General features: G+C 36.0%; 1 long non-coding RNA gene across 2 annotated transcripts in view; it reads left to right on the top strand.

Moving 5' to 3' along the window:
* The first annotated feature begins 346 nt into the window (after positions 1-346).
* The window catches only part of LOC103236464 (uncharacterized), a 51,466-nt gene continuing 28,861 nt past the window's right edge, over positions 347-22,951 (top strand). For both annotated transcript variants that reach the window (XR_012093493.1, XR_012093492.1), the window contains exon 1: positions 347-469. This is a non-coding gene — a long non-coding RNA (uncharacterized lncRNA). The remainder of the gene's footprint in view (positions 470-22,951) is intronic.

Raw genomic sequence — 22,951 nt, 5'->3', positions numbered from 1 at the left:
TTAACAGCTGTTCTCTCCAATAATATGTCACCCATGAGATAGTCTGATATTTGAGCAGTCCTAAATTATTTTTTATTTAACTATAGCCAGCAAATAATTTAATGGATTCAGCGAGAACAAGCTGGCTATCAAAATAAATTGATTCAATTTTCAGGAAAAATGCTATTTTGTAAAAGAAAGTATTTGATAAATAGCACTTTAACTTGAAGACTATTGATAATCTCATCTAATAGTTTATACAATTGAAGATACATTGATGTAAATACAAGAAAGTATTTAAAAGTAACTTTTAAGGTGATCTCTAAATAAAAATGTATTTAATGAATGAATTTTTTTTTTTATTATTATACTTTAAGTTCTAGGGTACATGTGGATAACGTGCGGGTTTGTTACATATGTATACTTGTGCCATGTTGGCATGCTGCACCCATCAACTCGTCAGCACCCATCAACTCGTCATTTACATCAGGTATAACTCCCAATGCAATCCCTCCCCCCTGCCCCCTCCCAGTGATAGGCCCCGGTGTGTGATGTTCCCCTTCCTGAGTCCAAGTGATCTCATTGTTCAGTTCCCACCTATGAGTGAGAACATGCGGTGTTTGGTTTTCTGTTCTTGTGATAGTTTGCTGAGAATGATGGTTTCCAGCTGCATCCATGTCCCTACAAAGGACACAAACTCATCCTTTTTTATGGCTGCATAGTATTCCATGGTGTATATGTGCCACATTTTCTTAATCCAGTCTGTCATTGATGGACATTTGGGTTGATTCCAAGTCTTTGCTATTGTGAATAGTGCCGCAATAAACATACGTGTTCATGTGTCTTTATAGCAGCATGATTTATAATCCTTTGGGTATATACCCAGTAATGGGATGGCTGGGTCATATGGTACTTCTAGTTCTAGATCCTTGGGGAATCGCCATAACGTTTTCCATAATGGTTGAACTAGCTTACAGTCCCACCAACAGTGTAAAAGTATTCCTATTTCTCCACATCCTCTCCAGCACCTGTTGTTTCCTGACTTTTTAACGATTGCCATTCTAACTGGTGTGAGATGGTATCTCATTGTGGTTTTGATTTGCATTTCTCTGATGGCCAGTGATGATGAGCATTTTTTCATGTGTCTGTTGCCTGTATGAATGTCTTCTTTTGAGAAGTGTCTGTTCATATCTTTTGCCTACTTTTCGATGGGATTGTTTGTTTTTTTCTTGTAAATTTGTTAGAGTTCTTTGTAGGTTCTGGATATTAGCCCTTTGTCAGATGAGTAGATTGCAAAAATTTTCTCCCATTCTGTAGGTTGCCTGTTCACTCTGATGGTAGTTTCTTTTGCTGTGCAGAAGCTCTTTAGTTTAATGAGATCCCATTTGTCAATTTTGGCTTTTGTTGCCATTGCTTTTGGTGTTTTAGACATGAAGTCCTTGCCCATGCCTACGTCCTGAATGGTACTACCTAGGTTTTCTTCTAGGGTTTTTATGGTATTAGGTCTAACATTTACGTCTCTAATCCATCTTGAATTAATTTTCGTATAAGGAGTAAGGAAGGGATCCAGTTTCAGCTTTCTACTTATGGCCAGCCAATTTTCCCAGCACCATTTATTAAATAGGGAATCCTTTCCCCATTTCTTGTTTTTCTGAGGTTTGTCAAAGATCAGATGGCTGTAGATGTGTGGTATTATTTCTGAGGACTCTGTTCTGTTCCATTGGTCTATGTCTCTGTTTTGGTACCAGTACCATGCTGTTTTGGTTACTGTAGCCCTGTAGTATAGTTTGAAGTCAGGTAGCGTGATGCCTCCGGCTTTGTTCTTTTGACTTAGGATTGTCTTGGCAGTGCGGGCTCTTTTTTGGTTCCATATGAACTTTAAAGCAGTTTTTTCCAATTCTGTGAAGAAACTCATTGGTAGCTTCATGGGGATGGCATTGAATCTATAAATGACCTTGGGCAATATGGCCATTTTCACAATATTGATTCTTCCTATCCATGACCATGGTATGTTCTTCCATTTGTTTGTGTCTCTTTTATTTCACTGAGCAGTGGTTTGTAGTTCTCCTTGAAGAGGTCCTTTATATCCCTAGTAAGTTGGATTCGTAGGTATTTGATTCTCTTTGAAGCAATTGTGAATGAAAGTTCAATCATGATTTGGCTCTCTGTTTGTCTGTTATTGGTGTATAGGAATGCTTGTGATTTTTGCATATTAATTTTGTATCCTGAGACTTTGCTGAAGTTTCTTATCAGCTTAAGGAGATTTTGGGCTGAGACAATGGGGTTTTCTAAATATACAATCATCTCATCTGCAAACAGGGACAATTTGACTTCTTCTTTTCCTAACTGAATCCCCTTGATTTCTTTCTCTTGCCTGATTGCCCTAGCCAGAACTTCCAACACTATGTTGAATAGGAGTGGTGAGAGAGGGCATCCCTGTCTTGTGCCAGTTTTCAAAGGGAATTTTTCCAGTTTTTGCCCATTCAGTATGATATTGGCTGTGGGTTTGTCATAAATAGCTCTTATGATTTTGAGATACGTTCCATCAATACCGAATTTATTGAGCGTTTTTAGCATGAAGGGCTGTTGAATTTTGTCAAAGACCTTTTCTGCATCTATTGAGATAATCATGTGGTTTTTGACTTTGGTTCTGTTTATATGCTGGATTATGTTTATTGACTTGCGTATGTTGAACCAGCCTTGCATCCCAGGGATGAAGCCCACTTGATCATGGTGGATAAGCTTTTTGATGTGCTGCTGGATCCAGTTTGCCAGTATTTTATTGAGGATTTTTGCATCGATGTTCATCAGGGATATTGGTCTAAAATTCTCTTTTTTTGTTGTGTCTCTGCCAGGCTTTGGTATCAGGATGATGCTGGCCTCATAAAATGAGTTAGGGAGGATTCCTTCTTTTTCTATTGATTGGAATAGTTTCAGAAGGAATGGTACCAGCTCGTCCTTGTACCTCTGGTAGAATTCAGCTGTGAATCCATCTGGTCCTGGACTTTTTTTTCATTGGTAGGCTATTAATTATTGCCTCAATTTCAGAGCCTATTATTGGTCTATTCAGGAATTCAGCTTCTTCCTGGTTTAGTCTTGGGAGAGTGTAAGTGTCCAGGAAATTATCCATTTCTTCTAGATTTTCTGGTTTATTTGTGTAGAGATGTTTATAGTATTCTCTGATGGTAGTTTGTATTTCTGTGGGGTTGGTGGTGATAACCCCTTTATCATTTTTTATTGCGTCTATTTGATTCTTCTCTCTTTTCTTCTTTATTTGTCTTACTAATGGTCTATCAATTTTGTTGATCTTTTCCAAAAACCAGCTCCTGGATTCATTGATTTTTTGGAGGGTTTTTTGTGTCTCTATCTCCTTCAGTTCTGCTCTGATCTTAGTTATTTCTTGCCTTCTGCTAGCTTTTGAATGTGTTTGCTCTTGCTTCTCTAGTTCTTTTAATTGTGATGTTAGAGTGTCAATTTTGATCTTTCCAGCTTTCTCTTGTGTGCATTTAGTGCTATAAATTTCCCTCTACACACTGCTTTAAATGTGTCCCAGAGATTCTGGTATGTTGTATCTTTGTCCTCATTGGTTTCAAAGAACATCTTTATTTCTGCCTTCATTTTGTTATATACCCAGTAGTCATTTAGGAGCAGGTTATTCAGTTTCCATGTAGTGAGCGGTTTTGATTGAGTTTCTTAGTCCTGAGTTCTAGTTTGATTGCACTGTGGTCTGAAAGACAGTTTGTTATAATTTCTGTTCTTGTACATTGGCTGAGGAGTGCTTTCCTTCCAATTATGTGGTCAATTTTGGAATAAGTGTGATGTGGTGCTGAGTAGAATGTATATTCTGTTGATTTGGGGTGGAGAGTTCTGTAGATGTCTATTAGGTCTGCTTGCTGCAGAGATGAGTTCAATTCCTGGGTATCCTTGTTAACTTTCTGTCTCGTTGATCTGTCTAATGTTGCCAGTGGGGTGTTGAAGTCTCCCATTATTATTGTGTGGGAGTCTAAGTCTCTTTGTAAGTCTTTAAGGACTTGCTTTATGAATCTGGGTGCTCCTGTATTGGGTGCATATGTATTTAGGATAGTTAGCTCTTCCTGTTGAATTGATCCCTTTACCATTATGTAATGGCCTTCTTTGTCTCTTTTGAGTGAATATTTTCTAGAGTCTATTGAGTGTATTGGGAGTCAGATAACAATACCCCATAATATGGGTCTTAGACGTACTGAAGCAGTCACTTTCACGTTCACATCTCTGCTCCCCTAGCCCTCCTCCATTTCTCCCACAGCACAGGATGAGAATACTCTCTTTCATTCCATTTACATTCTATTATGTGCCTTAGAAAGAGACCTGCTGGAAAACACAATTGTCTTTCATCTTTCCCTAAAATTTGATTATCTACGACAGATAGAAGACCTGGGAAAAATGTAACTGCACCTGAATGAATTTTGTCACAAGTTGGGTTCATTCAAATTTCAAAGAGAATTATTTACAAGGTAATGTCTGCCTCATGGGTTGATTCGTCATCTTTAAAATAATTTAATGTCCTTCAAAATTACTTATTTTCCCCCTCCCCGCTCCCCTCGGAAGAAGGGCATGTAAACATCTGTAACTCTATGAATTACTGGGTTATCATTCTCCTGACTTTCCCCTGTGCTTGTGTATGTTAGGAGCTGGACGCCACCATCCTCGGCAAACTAACACAGGAACAGAAAACCAAACACCGCATGTTGTTATTTATAAGTGGGAACTGAACAGTGAGAATACATGGGCACAGGGAGCGGAACAACACACACTGTCAGGGGGTGGGGTGGGGGGAGGGAGAGCATTAGGAAAAATAGCTAATGCACGCTGGGCTTAATACCTAGATGATAGGTTGATGGGTGCAGCAAACCACCATGGCACATGTTTGCCTATGTAACAAACCTGTACATCCTGCACATGTGTCCTGGAACTTCAAAAGAAAAATTAAAAAAAGAAAAATAAATAAATTTGCATGCCCTTTTCTCCTGTCAATCTGCTTATTATTAGTTCATTTTGAGTGAACGTTAAGAAGATAGAGGGGAAACTTTCCTGATCCTTACAAGTGACTATATATATATAGACTATATGTGATATATATAGTATATATGACTATATACAATATATATGATATATAGTCTATATATGATATCCATACATATGTGATATATATGATATACATAGTCTATATATCATATATAGATATATATGATACACATATATAGCCTATATATCATATATACTATAGAGAGTATATATAGTCTCTATAGTCTGAAACACAACATCTGAATCTTTGTTACTTGAGTCATGTTAATGGTGTAGGGCAGCATTTCTCAATAAGCGGGTTAATTTAATCATACTATATAGTCTATAGACTATATATATATATCGTTTACAATGTTACATATTCAAAAATGTTCAATGATCTAATTTCTTTATCACAAATATTTAGTAATTAATAGTTCACACACAAAAAATACCCCTGATAAAAGCACATCTCAGGTAGTATTAATAATTTGCTACAATAGAATTTATTTTTCTAATGATCACATAGGTTATTCATTGCTTCCTTCTATAATAAACAAAATTATTTTTAAAAGTTATTCCTATGATGATCCCAGTTTTCTGTCTAGTTTCCTGACTGCCAATTTTCTTAATCCAAATAATATTTTCTTTCCCACCTGGGGTGTTTCCCAAAACTGGGCTAATGGTTGTTTTTCAATTAAATACTATCTGTAGGAACTAAAAAGTTAATTCATTGTCATAGCAACAACAAAATATATCTAGTCTCATCATCTAGTTTAACATCTTATTATGAGGCATGAAAAAAGAAAAATGAATACAACTATAATGAAGGACACGTACTGGCCAAGCAGAGAAATCATTAAGAAAATCATAGTGATGCTGAATTAATGTGGATACTACTTAAACTTTCCATGTATATAATTGTATTGGAGACTTTATTTTAAACATCTTGTACCCATTACACTCACAAACAAATACAGTAGACTTCCCAGTTCAAAAATAATTTCTCTCAAGTTGTGAAAAACTAATATTTTTTTCGTTTAAGATTTGGCACAATCTGAAATCTATGAAAACAAAATTCTTCAAAATGTAGCTCCTTTCTTAGGAAGGCAAAAAATCATGGGCAGTTCTTTCATGCACACAATTGGAAGCACTTCTAGGTGGTAGAACAGTGTCACCTAGTGAGAGCTCTAGGTGAGAAAATTTTCTGAACTAAAATAACATGCCTAAACAGTTCAACTTGCAGGATTCAAATTTCTAGAATTATAAAAACAAAAGCTATTATCATTCAGGTGACATATAAGCAAGAGTGGGCGATTTAGATGAATTCATCATAATGAAAGGACACAAGGATTCGGAAAGTCAAGACACACCTTACTTAGCACCATATGTAGAATATTAGGTAGTCCTTCTAACAATTTAAAACATTTAATATTTAAAAATGTATTCCTTTGTGTTTTGGAGGTGTGGAGGTGGTGTGCTTTTGTTATTGTTTTACTGTGGGTTTTTTTGGTTTTTTTTTTTGGTCTTTGATTTCCCTCTAAGGATGCCAACCACTTCTGGGAAAGCTAAATGATGATTTTGTGCACAGTTTAAGTTCACCTGGGCCAGTGTTGACTGACTGCTATTTGAAAACACAACAATGTTGAAATGCTACAAAAGAGAGACCTTATCTTGGACAGAGGTGGCATCCATTTTGGAAGGGGTGGCAAGTTTCACAGATGGATGCTGAAAGAGCTATAAAAGCTTTACTTTTCCTGTTTAAATATATCTTTAGCAACTGAGGATGCCTCCATCCTTAGGATATGTTCCTTTTAGAAACTGCTTTTGACTTTTGATAGTATTCTTGCGATTCCAGTCCAACCCCCACCCTGGGAATGTCAATATATTTTTTACAGAACCCTTTGAAACAAAATGATGAGATAGAGAATTCCTCATAATTGTTGAAGCTTTTTGGCATAGAATTTTCACATTGTGATTAGAAATTCAGGAGAAAGTGAGGTGCTAATAACAGAGAAGGCAAAGAGCTCATTGTTAGCAGTGAGTAAATCATACTTAAATGAAGTGACAAGACTCTTCTTTTTGTCAGGATTGTAATTTCTCCATATGCTAACAATTAGATGACATTGCTTTTGTGTTAAATTTGCAGGAGGATCCCACACTGAATACATACTTTTGAGATTTTAGCATTTTTCACCATTACTGCTACACTGTCTTACATTTGTTTGAGGTGACTCAGTTCACAATGTAAGCTCCTTTCTTAGTCTAGACTAGAATTTCAGACATTCATTACATATAGGGACATTGTTGTAACTGAATAAAATGAGCCAAAACATTTAAAAATCTTTGACTCCAGAAAGAAATAAAAATTTTCACCAAAGCTCAAAATACTGTATCAGTTAATGAATAATTCAATTGAACTTATTAATAAAGTCACTTAACATTAAGTAACTTAGACTGAATACAATCTGGTTTTAAATGAGGTTAAAAGTTTACATTAAAGATTTATTAAGGCTTACTGGCCTATTGGTCTTCTAATCTGGATCTTTAGCTAAACTTGAATGTAGTAAATTTCACTTTTTAATTGGAAACCTTTGGGAGGTTGTAATATTTTAATAATCTTAAATACATCATTTTTCAATTTGGAAAAAATTAACAGCATTTGTTATTCATGAAAATTTGTGTATCATTCATAATTTTATTACAATTAAATCCTCTCCCAGCACTGACTTACTCTCTCATTTGCCATAATAATAATTTTTTCATTTCTCCAGCATCAATTTTTAAATATAAACTCCATAGAGCCAGCATTATCACCACAATCTGCATTAAGACATTCACACTATGCCATTTATCACTGTTTCTCCAGGTTCCCCAAACAAACCCAAGGCTCCCAGGACCTTTTGTCATCAGTACCCAGAATCCCATTGCAGTTCTGTCTATCCCCACCCTAACCCCACTTTACACCTGGCTCTGAAACTTTCTTCTGTACTCTGGGATACACCTCTTTCATCAGCACATCCTATTTATCACTCCCATCTTCCCTGGAAGTTCTCTTAACTTTTTGTTAGAACTGTCCCACTCTGAAGGACACTGCTTCCCAAGAAGCTCACTCACTTGCTGGCTCCTTTTCTCTGTCACTCCACGCGTCATTGACCTGGAGGTGTAGTAGGTCTTCTTTGCTTTTTCTTTGATAATTCCAGGTGTTTTTCATTTCTCTTCCTGAGTATACCTGAGGCTTTGGACTCAGATCTTTGCAGTAATGATTTTTGAGATTTTTAATATTTATAAAATTATTTAAAATATTGGTCATTCAACCCTTTTCTTCAATAATATTGTCCTCCCTCTACCTCAGCCATCTCTGTGCCTATGGTCATACCTAAATATCTTTATTATCAATACCTGCAACTCCTCCATAATGTAGTTTTCAAATTTTATTCTCTCCATCTACCAATCTCCTTCAATTTCTCCAACTTATAACCTCTTTTACCCAAACTACAACAATTGTTAATCCAAATAAGATCTCTAATTCATTGGTTTTACCATTATTCTGCTATCTGTACCTCCTCATGTCCTCAACTTCTCTTGCTATTGAAATTATATGCTGTTGGCCATACCAGTTATTACTCCATGTCATGAACCCTTCCATAAACCCACAGTGCTCTTGACATTTTCTGTCTTCATCATAAACTATCTTTGTCAAACCCCAGTCTGTTTTCATCCAAATCTCTAGTAAGTTCACACCTGCCAAACAGTTGTGCCCCATTTGTAACCATAATAGTCTACTATTTGACTATTTTATTTCTTTTTTTTTCCAAGCATCAAATATTTGGTTTTGACTCAGCTGTTTATCTTGCTGCCTACTTCTCTTAGAAAAAAATAAAATAAATCAGTAGAGGACATCTACAGACTCTTAGCACAGTTGTGAGCACATATTTCCTTCCTTCCTCCTAGACGAGCTGAATTTCTCCATGATCTAATGAAATCCATCCCTCTTGTCTATCCATATTCATAATTCCAACAATTTCTATTAAATCATTCTCTTTAGTATGAAATTACTATGTAATAGATCTCAACATTAGAAATACAACTTACCTTTCTACTTAGCTACCTGTTTATTTTTTTACTCTATTAGAAAATTTCACAAAGATATTGTCTATACTCACTATCCAATTTTTATTCCTAATTTTTTATTATTCCAGTCTATTCAGGTTTCTAACTATATCACTCCACTTAAGCTTCTTTTATCTAAGTTGCTATTAGTTCTTTCCTCATTCCTTTCTTATTTGTACTGTAGGATACATTTGACCACTTCCTTCCTAACCTTTGCTTCACTTTCAGGATCCAATATTGTATTTTCTGTTTCTTAAAAATTATGCTTATCTGCTTCAATGTTTTCTTCTTATCTTCCTGACTTCCAAACTACGTAGTGCCCAATTATTGGTGCATTCTATTCTTTATCTGCCCAATAGATGACCAAATTCATCCTTGCAGCATGCATACCAGTAATCTTCAAATAGGTATCTTCATTCTAGCCCTCTTTCCTGAATCCACCTGCCAATTCAGCTTTTCCACTTGGATATTTAACAGTTACTTTAACTTTAAAGTCACTAAAATAGTCAACACCCATTGCTGTACAAGACAGTCACACCCACAGAGTCTTCACACGGTAATCCTACCTGCTGTATTTTCCTTTCCTTAATCTTTCTGGATAAATTATATATTAGAAAGTAGCAGTTTTATTTTTTCAGTTGATCAGGGCCTAATCCTTTGGTTGTCTTTGACTTTCATAATCCACATAAACCAATTATTTATATATGGTTCTCACTACAGCTTCTAAGGTTATTTCGACCAGTTCTCACTATCTTCATTGCTAATTTTCTTTATTATTATTATTTTTTTTTTTTTTCTTTTGAGAAGGAGTTTCACTCTTGTTGCCCAGGCTAGAGTGCGATCCAGCACGATCTTGGCTCACCACAACCTCTGCCTCCCGGGTACAAGTGATTCTCCTGCATCAGCCTCCCAATAACTGGAATTACAGGCATGCGCCACCACGCCCAGCTAATTTTGTATTTTTAGTAGAGACAGAGTTTCTCCATGTTGATCAGGCTGGTCTCAAACTCCCAACCTCAGGTGATCTGCCTGCCACGGTCTCCCAAAGTGCTGGGATTATAGGCATGAGCCACCACACCTGGCCTCATTGCTAATTTTCTAATCCAACTTGCCATCCACTATATGTTAGTTTTCTATTGCTGCCATAGCAGATACCTTAAACCTGTCAGTTTAAAACAGCAAAAGTACACTGTTTTCAAGTTTTGGATGTCAAAAAATTTTAACTCACAGTGTTAGCAGGGCCATGTTCCTTCTGAAGACTCTAAGAGAAATTTCCTTTCCTTGCATTTTAGAGCTTCTAAAGGTTGCCTGTGTTCCTTGGCTTATAGAACCTTCTTCTACCTTCAAAGTTATCATCATAGCATCTTTAAACTCTTTCTCTCTGACCTTTGCTTCCATTGTCATATCTTCTCTCATTCTGACACGCCTGACTCTCTCATAAGGAAACTTTGGTTACACTGAGCTCACCTGGATAATTCAGGATAATCTGCCCAGGTCACATCTTTAATTTAACCTCTTTGGCAAAGTCCCTTTGCCTTGTGAGGTAACATATACACAGGTTTCCGCGATTATGATAGTGATATATTTGGAGAGCTATTATTCTACCACCAGTTACTTTCATTTATATTACCGCAAAAATTCCAAGCTGGTATCCAAGTGGTCTCCCTGATTCCACATTCTCCTGTATTTCCCACACCAGAAATATCTAACTTCTGGTTCCTTCTAAAACCTGTCAAAATTTCAACTTTTATGGATAAGAAGACTTAATATCAAGGAAATATATCTTCACACTAGTCCATACATTCAATGAAATTCCATTTAATTTCCATACTTTTTCCTAAAAATTGAAAAGCTGATTATAGAATTAATATAAAAATGTGAGAGTCAATAAATAATAAGATAATTATAAAGAAAAGGAACAAGAATGAGTAATACTACCTAAATGGGCTTTAAAGCATGTTATAAAGAGTAGTGAAGCAGGATATTTCCCTGACCCCTTCGCGGGACTCATGACCAGTGGTGCCTCCTTTACTCTGCCCACTGCTCTTAACTCCTTGTGGCAGGGAGCCCATGAGCCAAGGAGGCGAGAGCTGAGTACAGGAGCGCTGGAGCCAGCAGGATCAAACTCCACTCACTGCCTTCCACCTCTCATGGGAGGAAGCGCACAAGTGAGGGGGTGCAGAAGCTGGAGCAAGTGCTTTTGGGTGCTGGCAGGAGCGAACTCTGTGCAGGCCCCATGGCAGCGTCCAGATGGGGTGCCTGCGACTTCCAAAGCCCCAGAGGGTGTGTTACAGTGTTTTTGCTGCTGTTGTTGTTTTTGAGTTCTGCTGTCCGCAGACTGCTTACGCGCTAACAGCTTAGGAGGCCGGCAGCTGCCGTCTGCCAGCAAGGGAAAGGGCCAGTGTGACAGCCTTTTGTATCCACACTTGTGCCTCCCAAGCTCTTGTCTGGAGTCCAGGAAAAATGAGGTAGCACGAACCAATTGAGGGATGGTAAATGCAGAGGATTTTCTTGCCACTGAAAGTGGCTCTCAGCGTGAAAGATAGCTAAAAAGGGGATATGGGGGTGGTAAGTAATCTTCCCCTGAAAACCAGCCATCTCCAACCCGATTCTTCTCTGAAGTTATGCCATCAGGTTGTCCTTCTGAAGTCAAGTCACTTTTCTCCAATGTCCATCTACAGTCTCCGACGTCCAGCTGCTTCTCCTCTCTGCTGGCTGAGTCTGGAGTCTTTATAGTCACTGGATGGGGTGGGATGCGGGTCATGGATGGTTTAGGAAAAGGGAATACTCCAGTGGGAAAACAGGGTATAAATTCTCACTTCGGACTTGGGTCTCCCACGGTCTCAGGCTTTTGGGCTTAAAGGTGGGACTTCACCAGGGACGTGCCCCTGTGTTTCCAGAATTTCTCCGCCTCCTGCCTCTATCATTGTATCAGTAGTAATCCAAGTAGTAAGGTCCAGGGTATAGAGCTGATGAGCAGAATAATTGGGCAGAATAGACAGTTCATAAACAGATCCACACATTTATGAAAATCTGATGGGATGTTGGAGATTGAAGGAAAAATAGTGAACTTATTATTACGTATTCCTTGGATATTGGTTATGCATAATAAATAATTACAATCCTTTAAGCCATACACAAAAACTAGTAAAATGAACATACACATACACTCTGAGCCAACAAGTCCAATCTGCCCTTTTACACTGGAACAGGGGTCAACAAACTATATGCCTCAAACTGAATTCATCTGTCTCCTTTAAAATATATATACACATATATATATGTGTGTGTGTGTATATATGTGTACACAGCCAAGTTCATTCACTTACACCTTGTCTAAAGCTACTTTCATTTTCCAATAACAGAGTTGAGTTGTTGTGGCAGAGACATTATGACCCACAAACCCTGAAACATTTACTATCTGGCCCTTTAACAGAAAGTCAGCCAGCCTTGCCCTATAAAACTACTACATCTATGCACCAAGAGATATGAACTGAAATATTTATAGCAGCGTTGTTAGAAACAATACAGAACTGGGCCAAGCCTGGTGGCTCACTCCTGTAATCCCAGCAATTTGGGAGGCTAAGGCAAGCAGATCACAAGGTCAGGAATCAAGACCATTCTGGCTAACACAGTGAAACCCCATCTCTACTAAAAATACAAAAAATTAGCTGGGCGTGATGGCATGCAACTGTAGTCCCAGCTACTCAGGAGGCTGAGGCAGGAGAATCTCTTGAACCCAGCAGAAGGAGGTTTCAGTGAGCAGAGATCACACCACTGCATTCCAGCCTGGGTGACAGAGTGAGACTGTCTCACAGGAAAAAAAAAAAAAGGAAATAATACAGAACTGTAAGCAACTTATATTCGTCCATTTTCATGCTCCTGATAAAGACATACCCCAGACTTAATAATTTATAAATAAAAAGAAGTTAATGGGCTCACAGTTCCACGTGGCTGGGGTGGCCTCACAATCATGACAGAAGACAAAAATCACATCTTACATGGTGGCAGGCAAGAAAGAATGAGACCCAAGTGAAAGGAGGAACCCCTTATAAAACCATCAGTTCTCATGAGATGTATTTAATACCATGGGAACAGTATGGATGAAACCACTGCCATGATTCAGTTGTCTCCCACTGTGTCCCTCCCACAACATGTGGAAATTATGGGAGCTACAATTCAAGATGAGATTTAAGTGGGGACACAGCCAAACCATATCAAAACTGTAGTATCAAAACAGAGTAGATACATAGTTTTATATTCACAGCATGACATAATGCACAAAACAGAAAGTAATTGAACTCACACGTGCTTCCATATGATAACCCAAACAATGTTGATTAATAAAAGCAAGTCACAGACAAACACAATAAGATGACCCCATTTATATAAAGGTTAACAAATAGGTCAAACTGAACAATACATTGTTTCAGAACACAGAGCTGTGTGGTAAATCTTAAAGAAAAAGAGTAGTTAACAAAATTTAGGACACTGGTTTCTGGGAAAGAAAGATGAGGATTGCAGTAACTGAGAAGGGTCACCTAGGTGACTTGAAAAGTTCTTTTGGCCGGGCACGGTGGCTCACGCCTGTAATCCCAGCCCTCTGGGAGGCCAAGGCGGGTTGATCATGAGGTTGAGAGACCATCCTGGCCAACACGGTGAAACCCCATCTCCACTAAAAATACGAAAATTAGCTGGGCATGGTGGCATGTGCCTGTAGTCCCATCTACTCGGGAGGCTGAGGCAGGAGAGTCACTTTAACCTGGGAAGCGGAGGTTGCAGTGACCTGAGATCCTGCCACTGCACTCCAGCCTGGCGGTGACCGAGTGAGACTCTGTCTCAAAAAAAAAAAAAAAAAAAAAAAAAAAAGGGTTTGTTTCATAAACTATGTGTTTCATGGCTGCTTGTTTCATAACATTCTTTATCTAAATGTTATATTTGATTTTTGTTTTATGTTATATTTGACATTACATTTTTACTTAGTGATCATGATATACATATATAACGTTATATTTTTATAAACTAAACTCTTTATGAAATTCGTTTTGTGAAATTAAGCTACCTTTCATTGGATATTTACACTTTGTTAGCCTTATTCTTAGTGGTTCACATACTTGATTTCTTTGATTGCTCACAAAGCCTTTTTGCAGTGTGTGTAATTAAACTCATCTTATAGTTGAAATATTATGTTTTATTGTAAATATATTTTTCAGTAAGGCCTCAATATTGGGAGATGTGATTAATAGTTATTATACATCCATTAAATGTCAAGTAGTCTACATATGCTATCTTATTTAATTTCCTGCAACAACTCTATACAATGTGTGCTACTTTATAGTTGGTGAAATAAGAAACTTACATAACTTGTTCAATGTGAATTACTTGTCTGATCATTTCCTGTGTTCCTAGTAGGCGCTCTGTGTTTTCTGGATACCATGGTTACAGTCTATTAAATGGGAAAGCACTCAGAAAACAACTAGATTAGGAACACAACAGCAATGTTCTCTAATGCATAGCCTTACTGCACAGACTAGAAATAAAAAGTGGGTGGCAGCTGCATATTCTCATACCATTATAATAGCTAAAATAGGGCAACCTTAGGTACAGAGCAGTAGAAATATGTCAAGAACACACTAAAATACTATCTTTAGTTTATGATGTGTACAGCTTATTGGTAGTCTTCTTTGGTTTGGATCACATTTAATTATAATACCAATGTTAATCTATGGAGATATTTAAGACAAAGTTATAGAAAGGAATTCCACATGAATTTGCACATTTTCTGGTAGACATCATTTAGTCTTTTTCTTCAGTTGTATCAAATCCAAGTTAATTTTCAGGACTTTTATTTTCTCCTATGCCTCTTAGAATATATGGAATAAATCCTATTTATTATTTATTGCAGATATTTCCTTGTCTAGGCCATTACATTGGCAATAGTTTATTAGTGCCTTTTATTTATTTACAGCCTCCAAGTATCAGCTGGCTGTTAAAAAGTTTACAAATTTGTTTTAGTTTATCTACTCTTCCTACAGTATTTTAAACATATTAAAATTAATGTTACGCTTTTTATTTCTCTGATTCTGAGAAGACTTCTTTCACTCTGAATAGAAATTTTAAAAAAAGTGACCATGGCCCTCATCTACTTGCAATATATTTCAAATTATAGATATTTGTTATAAATAGCATAATTTTACCTTTTACCAAGGAGACTTTTTATTGATCCTTGATAAATTAATTCTGATTTTCTTTATATTTCAAACTGTTACGTATGTTGTTACATATTTTTAATATTTTATGTATTAATCTATGATATGTATTTTAATATACAACACATTATATATTTTATGTGTATAGATACATATTTGTATATGTGTGTGTATATTAATATACACATTCTCCCTCTAGAGAAACAGAGGGCCATTTAATTTTATTTCCTCCTTACTTTCTTGCCATATTTGCATAAGGATTAGATTTTCAGATAATAAAATTTAATCATTTAATATTTTAAATAAATAGAAAAGTATCCAACGTGTGAAAAGTACCAGTACAACCTTCTTTAATAGTGATGAAACATTTTTATAAATTATTTTTGAGTAATAGATGTAGTTACCCTTACTTTATGCTCCCATAAAACACCCAACTTAACTGTTCATTGTTTACTACCATCTTGTTCCTTCAACCATGAGATCCTTGAAGACAATTTAGCTTAGCTTGATGTCTTCCCATTGCCAGCGAGTAGGACTGTGACTGGAATGTAGTAAAGACCATAAAAGTGTTTATTAAATGAATAGTTTTAAAAGGCACAATTTATATATTTCTTTTCTCTTTATATTCTTTTCAAGTTTTCTTTTCTTTTTTGTTTTTTGTTGCATGTATTTAAGGTGTATACCCTGAGGATACGATACATGTATGTATTGTGAAATAGTTACCTTAATCATATTAATTAATATATCCATCACCTCACTTAATTATCATTTGTTAAGATCTACTCTCTTAGCAAATTTCGAAGTATAGAATAGTGTTACTTATCGTTACCATCCTATATATTAAATCTACAGAGATGATTAATCTGACATAACTGAACCTTTGTACCATTTGACCAATTCTTATTTTCCAGTGTTTAAAGATATCCTTCATTCTAGCCATACTCTGTAGTGAGATAGTAAGTTAACTGAATACAGTATTAAATTTGATCCACTTTCAAAGTGCAATTTAGTGTAATCTTTTAAAAAGCTGTTTTAATATGGCACACTCTTTCAACATTTTAAATATTTTTATTATAGTAACCTGTTTAATTTGTGTTTTCCAAAAATGTCTTTGATTTTTTTTAAATTTATTTTTAATTATTGCAAGTACATAGTAGGTATATATATTTTTAGTGTACATGAGATATTTTGATACAGGCATACAATGTATAATAATCACATCAGAGTAAATGAGGTATTCAATACCTTGAGCATTTATCCTTGTGTTACAAACAATGCAATTATGCTGTTTTATTTACTTTAAAATTACAAGAAATTGTTGTTGACTGTAGTCATCCCGTTGTGGTAGCAAATACTAGATTTTATTTACTCTATCTAACTGTATTTTATACTCTTTAATCATTCCCACTTACCCCATACTCTTACTACCTTTCCCAGCCTCTGGTAACCATCGTTCTACTCTCTACTTCCATGAGATCTACCTTCTTAGCTCCCACATATGAGTGAGAACATGTGATATTTGTCTTTCTGTGTCTGGCTTAACATAGTGATCTCCGGTTTCATCCATGTGGTTTCAAATGATAGGATTTCATTATTTTTTATGGCTGAATAGTGCTCCATTGTGTATATACAATGGGTGCCACATTTTCTTTATCCATTCATCTGTTGATGGACACTTAGGTTGCTTCCAAATCTTGGCTATTGGGAACAGTGCTGCAATAAACATGAGAGTGCATATAGCTCTTCAATATACCAATTTCTTTTATTTGGGTATGTATCTAGTAGTGGGATTTCTGGATCATATTACAGCTCTATTTATAGTTTCTTGAGGAACTTTCAAATTGTTCTCCAAAGTGGTGGTAGTAATTTACATTCCTACCAACAGGTACAAGGGTTCTCTTTTCTCATCCTCATTAGCATTTGTTGTTATCTGTTATTTGTTATTATCCTCATATTTTCCATATCCTCATTAGCATTTGTTATTATCTGTTTTTTTGATAAAAAGTCATTTTAACAGAGTGATATGATATCTCATTGTAGTTTTTATTTGCATTTATCTGATGACCAGTGATATTGAGAATGTTTTCATATACTTGTTTGTCAATTGTCTTTCTTTGAGAAATGTATATTCAGATCTTTTGCCCATTTTTAAATTGCATTATTGAATTTTTTTCTAAAGAATAAATTGAACTCCTCCTATATTGTGGTTATTATTCCCTTGTCAGATGGATAGCTTGCAGATATTTTCTCCTATTCTGTGAGTTGATCGTTTGCTGTGCAGAAGCTTCTTAGCTTGATGTGATCTCATTTGTCCATTTGTGCTTTGATTGCCTGTACTTGTGGGGCATTACCCAATAAATCTTTGCCCAGCCCAATGTCCTAGAGAAGTTCTTTTGGTAGTTTCAAAGTTTGAGCTGTTAGGTTTAAGTCTTTAATTAATTCTGATTTGATTTATGTATATGGCAAGAGATGGGGTCTAGTTTTATTCTTCTGTATATGGATATCCAGATTTCCCAGCAACATTTATTGAAAAGAATGTCCTTTCCCCAATATATATTCTTGGCATCTTTGTCAAAAATGAATTCACTGTAGATCTATGGATTTGTTTCTGAGTTCTCTATTCTGTCCCGTTGATCTACATGTTTGTTTTTATGTCAGTATCACGCTGCTTTGATACTGTATCTCTGTAGTACAATTTGAAATCAGGTAATGTGATTCCTCCAGTTTTGTTCTGTTTGCTCAGGATAGCTTTGGCTATTCTGGGTCTTTTGTGGTTCCATATGAATTTCGGATTTTTTTTTTCTATTTCTGTGATGAATGTCATCAGTATTTCTATAGGCATTGATTTGAATCTGTAGAATGCTTTGGGTCATATGTACATTTTAACAATGTAAATTCTTGCAAACCATGAACATAAAATTTCTTCCTATTTTTTGTGTCCTCTTTAATTTCTTTCATCATCATATTATAGTTTTTATTGTACAGATATTTCACTTTTTTGGTTAATTCCTAGGTATTTTATTTTATTTGTAGCTATTGTAAATAGGATTACTTTCTTGATTTCTTTTTCAGAGTGATGCAGTCTCAGCTCACAGCAACCTCCACCTCCTGTGCTCAAGTGATCCTCCTACCTCAGCCTCTTTTGTATCTGAGACTGTAAGCATATGCCATCACACTCAGCTAATTTTTAATTTTTTTTTTTTTTTTTTTTTTTTTTTTTTTTGTAGAGGTTAGGTCTCATTATATTGCCCAAGCTGGTCTCAAACACCTGGGCTCAAGCAACCCTCCTGCCTCAGCCTCCTAAAATGTTGGGACAATAGGCATGAGCCACTGGCCCCAACCTGCTACAAATTTGTATCTGTTCATCTTGTATTCTGCAACTTTACTAAATTTGTGTATCAGTTCCAATAGTTTTTTGGTAGATTCTTTAGGTTTTTCTAAGTATGAGATCACATCATTTGCAAATAAGGATAATTTGACTTCTTCCTTTACAATTTGGATGACCTGTGTTTCTCTTGTTTTACTGCTCTAGCTTGGACTTCAAAGTACTATGTTGAAGTACAGTGATGGAAATGGGCATCCTTGTCTTGTTTCACATCTTAGAGGAGAGGTTTTCAATTTTTCCCCATTCAGTATGATACTAATTGTGGTCTATCATATATAATTTTTGTTGTGTTGTGGTATGTTTCTTCTATACCCAGTCTTTTGAGTCATTTTACCATGAAGGCGTGTTAAATTTTATCACTTTTCATGACGATTGTTCTTTTTAATGTGTGATTGTTTTTTGAGGATTTTCATATCAATGTTCATTAGGAATATTGGCCTGTAATTTTGTTGTTGTGTCTTTGTCTAGTTTTGGTGTCAGGGAAATACTGGCCTTGTAGAAAGAGTTTGGAAGTACTCCCTCCTCCCATACTTTTGGAATAGTTTGAGTAGGATTGGTATCATTGGTTAATTCCCCAGTGAAATGATCATATCCTGGACTTTCTTTTGCCAGGAGATGTTTTATTACAACTTCAATGTCGTTACTTGTTACTTGTCTGTTCAGGTTTTAGATTTTTTCATGGTTCAATCTTGGTAGGTTGTATGAATCTATTCATTCATTCTGGGTTTTCCAATGTATTCGCATGTAGTTGCTCACAGTAGCCTCTAATGATCCTTTGAATTTCTGCAGTATCATTTCTAATGTCTCCTATTTTTATTTCTGATTTTATTTATTTGGGTCTTCTCTTTTTTTTTTTTTTTCTTAATCTGGCTAAAGGCTTCTTGATTTTGTTTACTTCTTCAAAAAAAATTTATTCTCTTTTGTATTGTTTAATTTTATTTCTGCTCTGATCTTTATTTTTCTTTTCTTCTACTGATTTTTGGTTGTTTGATCTTGCTTTTCTAGTTTTTTCAGATGGATTGTTAGCTTGTTTATTTGAAGTTTTTATTTTTTACTTATTTTTTTCTTTTTTGATGTAGTTGATTAAAGCTTTAAACTTTCCTCTTAGTGTTGTTTTTGCTGTATCCCATAGGTTTTGGTATTTTGTGTTTCCATTATTATTTGTTTCAAGAAATTTTGTAATTTCCTTTTAATTTATTCATTGACTCACTGGTCATTCAGGAGTATATTATTTAATTTCCATGTGTTTGTACAGTTTCCAAGGTTCCTCTTGTTAGTGATTTCTAGTTTTATTTTATTGTGATCAGATGAGATACTTGTATAATTTCAATTATTCTGAAATTTTAAGACCTTTCTGTGGCCTAATATATGATCCGTTCTTGATAATAATCCATGTGATGAGGATGCTGTGTATTCTGCAGCTGTTGAATGAAATGTTCTGTAAATAACTCTTTGGTCCGTTTAGTCTACAGTACAGATTATAAATCCGATGTTTCATTGTTGATTTTATGTCTGGATGATCTGTCCAATGCTAAAAGTGGGGTGTTGAAGTCTTCAGCTATTATTGTATTCGGATCTGTCCCTCTTTTTAACTCTAACACTATTTGCTTTATATATCTAGGTGCTCCAGTGTTCAATGCATATATATTTACAGTTTTTATTGCCTCTTGCTTAATTGACCACTTCTTATCATTATATCATAACCTTATTTGTGTCTTCTTACAATTTTTATCTTGAAATCTTTTTTGCCTGACATAAGTATTGCCAATCTTGCCTGTTTTTGGTTTCCATTGGCATGGAATATCTTTTTCCATCCATTTATTTCCAGTCTGTGTGTGTCTTTATAAATAAAGTGTGTTTCTAGTGCACAACAGATGGTTGAGTCTTGTGTTTTTATCCATTCAGTCCCTCTATGTTTTTTGATTGGAGAGTTGTCCATTTACATTCAATGTTATTATTGATAAGTAAGGACTTCTGCCATTTTGTTATTTGTTTTCTTGTTGTTTTGTGGTCTTTTCTTCCTCCTTCCCTTCTTCCTGTCTTCCTTTCAGTGAAGGTAATTTTCTCTGGTCATAAGCTTTAATTTCTTGCTTTTTGTGTGTGTGTGTTTGTTGTTGTTGTTGTTGTTTTATTTGAGGTTACAATGAGGCTTACAAATAGTAACGTACTACTCATTATTTTAAACTGATGACAACTTAACCTTGATTACATAAGCTAACTCACAAAGAAGTAAAGAGAATGCGAATGTGAATTCTACACTTTAACTTCATTGCCCCACTTCTTAACTTTTTGTTGTTGATATTTATATTTATTGTACTGTTTGTGCTTCTAAAAGTTGTTGTTTATTTTTATCAGTTCATCGTTTCATCTTTCTACTCAAGATATGAGTTGTTTACATACTACAATAACAGTGTTATAATATTCTATGGTTTTCTGTGTAGTTACTATTACCAGTGATTTTTATACATTTAAATGATTTCTTATCGCTCATTAATGTCATTTGCTTTCAGATTGAAGAACTCTCTTTAGCATTTTTTGTAGGACAAGTCTGGTATTGATGAAATCCCTCAGTTGTTGTTTGTCTAGGAAAATCTTTGTTTCTACTTCTTGTCTGAAGGATATTTTCACTGGTTATACTATTCTAGGATAAAAGTTTGTTTCCTTCAACACTTTAAATATGTCATGCCACTCTCTCCTGGCCTATAGAATTTCCATAGAGAAGTCTGTGGCCAGACATATTAGAGCTCCACTTTATGTTATTTGTTTCTTTTCTTTCACTGCTTTTAGGATCCTGTGTCTACCCTTGACCTTTGGGAGTTTGATCATTAAATGACTTGAAGAAATTTCATTTGGATTAAATTTCCTTGTGTTCTATGATCTTCTTGTACTTGGATATTGATGTCTTTATCTAGTTTTGGGATGTCCTCTGTTATTATTTCTTTGAATAAACTTTCTAACCATATCTCTTACTCTTAGGTTTGCCCTTTTGAGGCTATTTTCTAGATCTTGTAGTTGTGCTTCATTTTTTTAAAAAAAATTCATCTTTCTTTTGTCTCCTCTGACTGTATCTTCAAATAGCCTCTCTTTAAACTCACTTATTCTTTCTCCTGCTTGATCAATTTGGTTGTTATGTGACTCTGATGCATTCCTCGCTATGTGAATTGCATTTTCAACTCTATAATTTCTCCTTGGTTCTTTTAAATTATTACAATCTTGTTAAATTTATCTGTGTTATCTTGAGTTTCTTCAACACAGCTATTTTGAATTCTGTCTAAAAGGTCACATATGTCTGTCTTTGGTGCTATATTTAGTTCATTTGTCGAGGTCATATTTTCCTGGATGGTCTTCATATCTGTGGATATTTGTTGGTGTTGGGCATTGAAGAGTTAGGTATTTATTGTAGTCTTTACTGTCTGGGCTTGTTTGTACTTGTCCTTTTTGGGAAGGTTTTCCAGGTATTCGAGGGATGTGGGTACTGTGACTTAAGTTTTTGGTAACTGCAGCTGTATCTGCATTAGGAAGCACTTCAAGTCCAGTAATGCCATGGCTCTTGCAGACTCATGAAGGTACCACCTTGGTGGGTTGGATAAAAGCTAGAAGAATTATCTGGATTACAGAAAGAGTCTCTTGTTCTCTTCCCTTATTTTCTCTCAAACAAACAGAGTTTCTCTATGGGCAGAACTGCCTGGAGCTGGGGGAGGGGTGATACAAGCACCCATGTGGACATCCCCAGTGGGATTGTGCTGGATCAGACCTGAAATCAGCATAGCACTGGGTCTTGCCCACAGCCCATGATAACCATGATCTGGCTATCACCTATGTTCACTCAAAGCCCTGGGGTTCTACAGTCAGCAGGTGGTGAAACCGCCAGGTTTTGTCCTTCCCTTCAGAGTGGCAAGCTTCAGTCCTATACAAGTCCACATTGGGAATCTACCTATCGCTCTCTTCCACTGTGACTGAGCTGGCACCCAAGCTACAAGACAAAGTTCTTCCTACTCTTCCGTCCTCTTTCCACAAGCAGAGCAGTCTCTCCCTGTGACCATCACTACCCGAGGCCCACAGCAAGTACTGTCTGGCTACTGCTGATGTTCATTCAAGAACCAAGCCTCTTCAGTCAGCTTGTGGTGAATGCTGCCAGGCCTTCCACTCTTTTTTTCAGCACAGTGGTCTTCCCTGTGGCCCAGGGCAGGTCCAGAAATGACATCCAATGGCCAACGCCTGA

This window comes from Chlorocebus sabaeus, chromosome 7, assembly GCF_047675955.1.
Source record: "Chlorocebus sabaeus isolate Y175 chromosome 7, mChlSab1.0.hap1, whole genome shotgun sequence".
Classification (NCBI taxonomy): domain Eukaryota; kingdom Metazoa; phylum Chordata; class Mammalia; order Primates; family Cercopithecidae; genus Chlorocebus; species Chlorocebus sabaeus.
The sequence above is the reverse complement of the archived record's forward strand: the minus strand, read 5'-3'. Positions and strand labels throughout refer to the sequence as shown.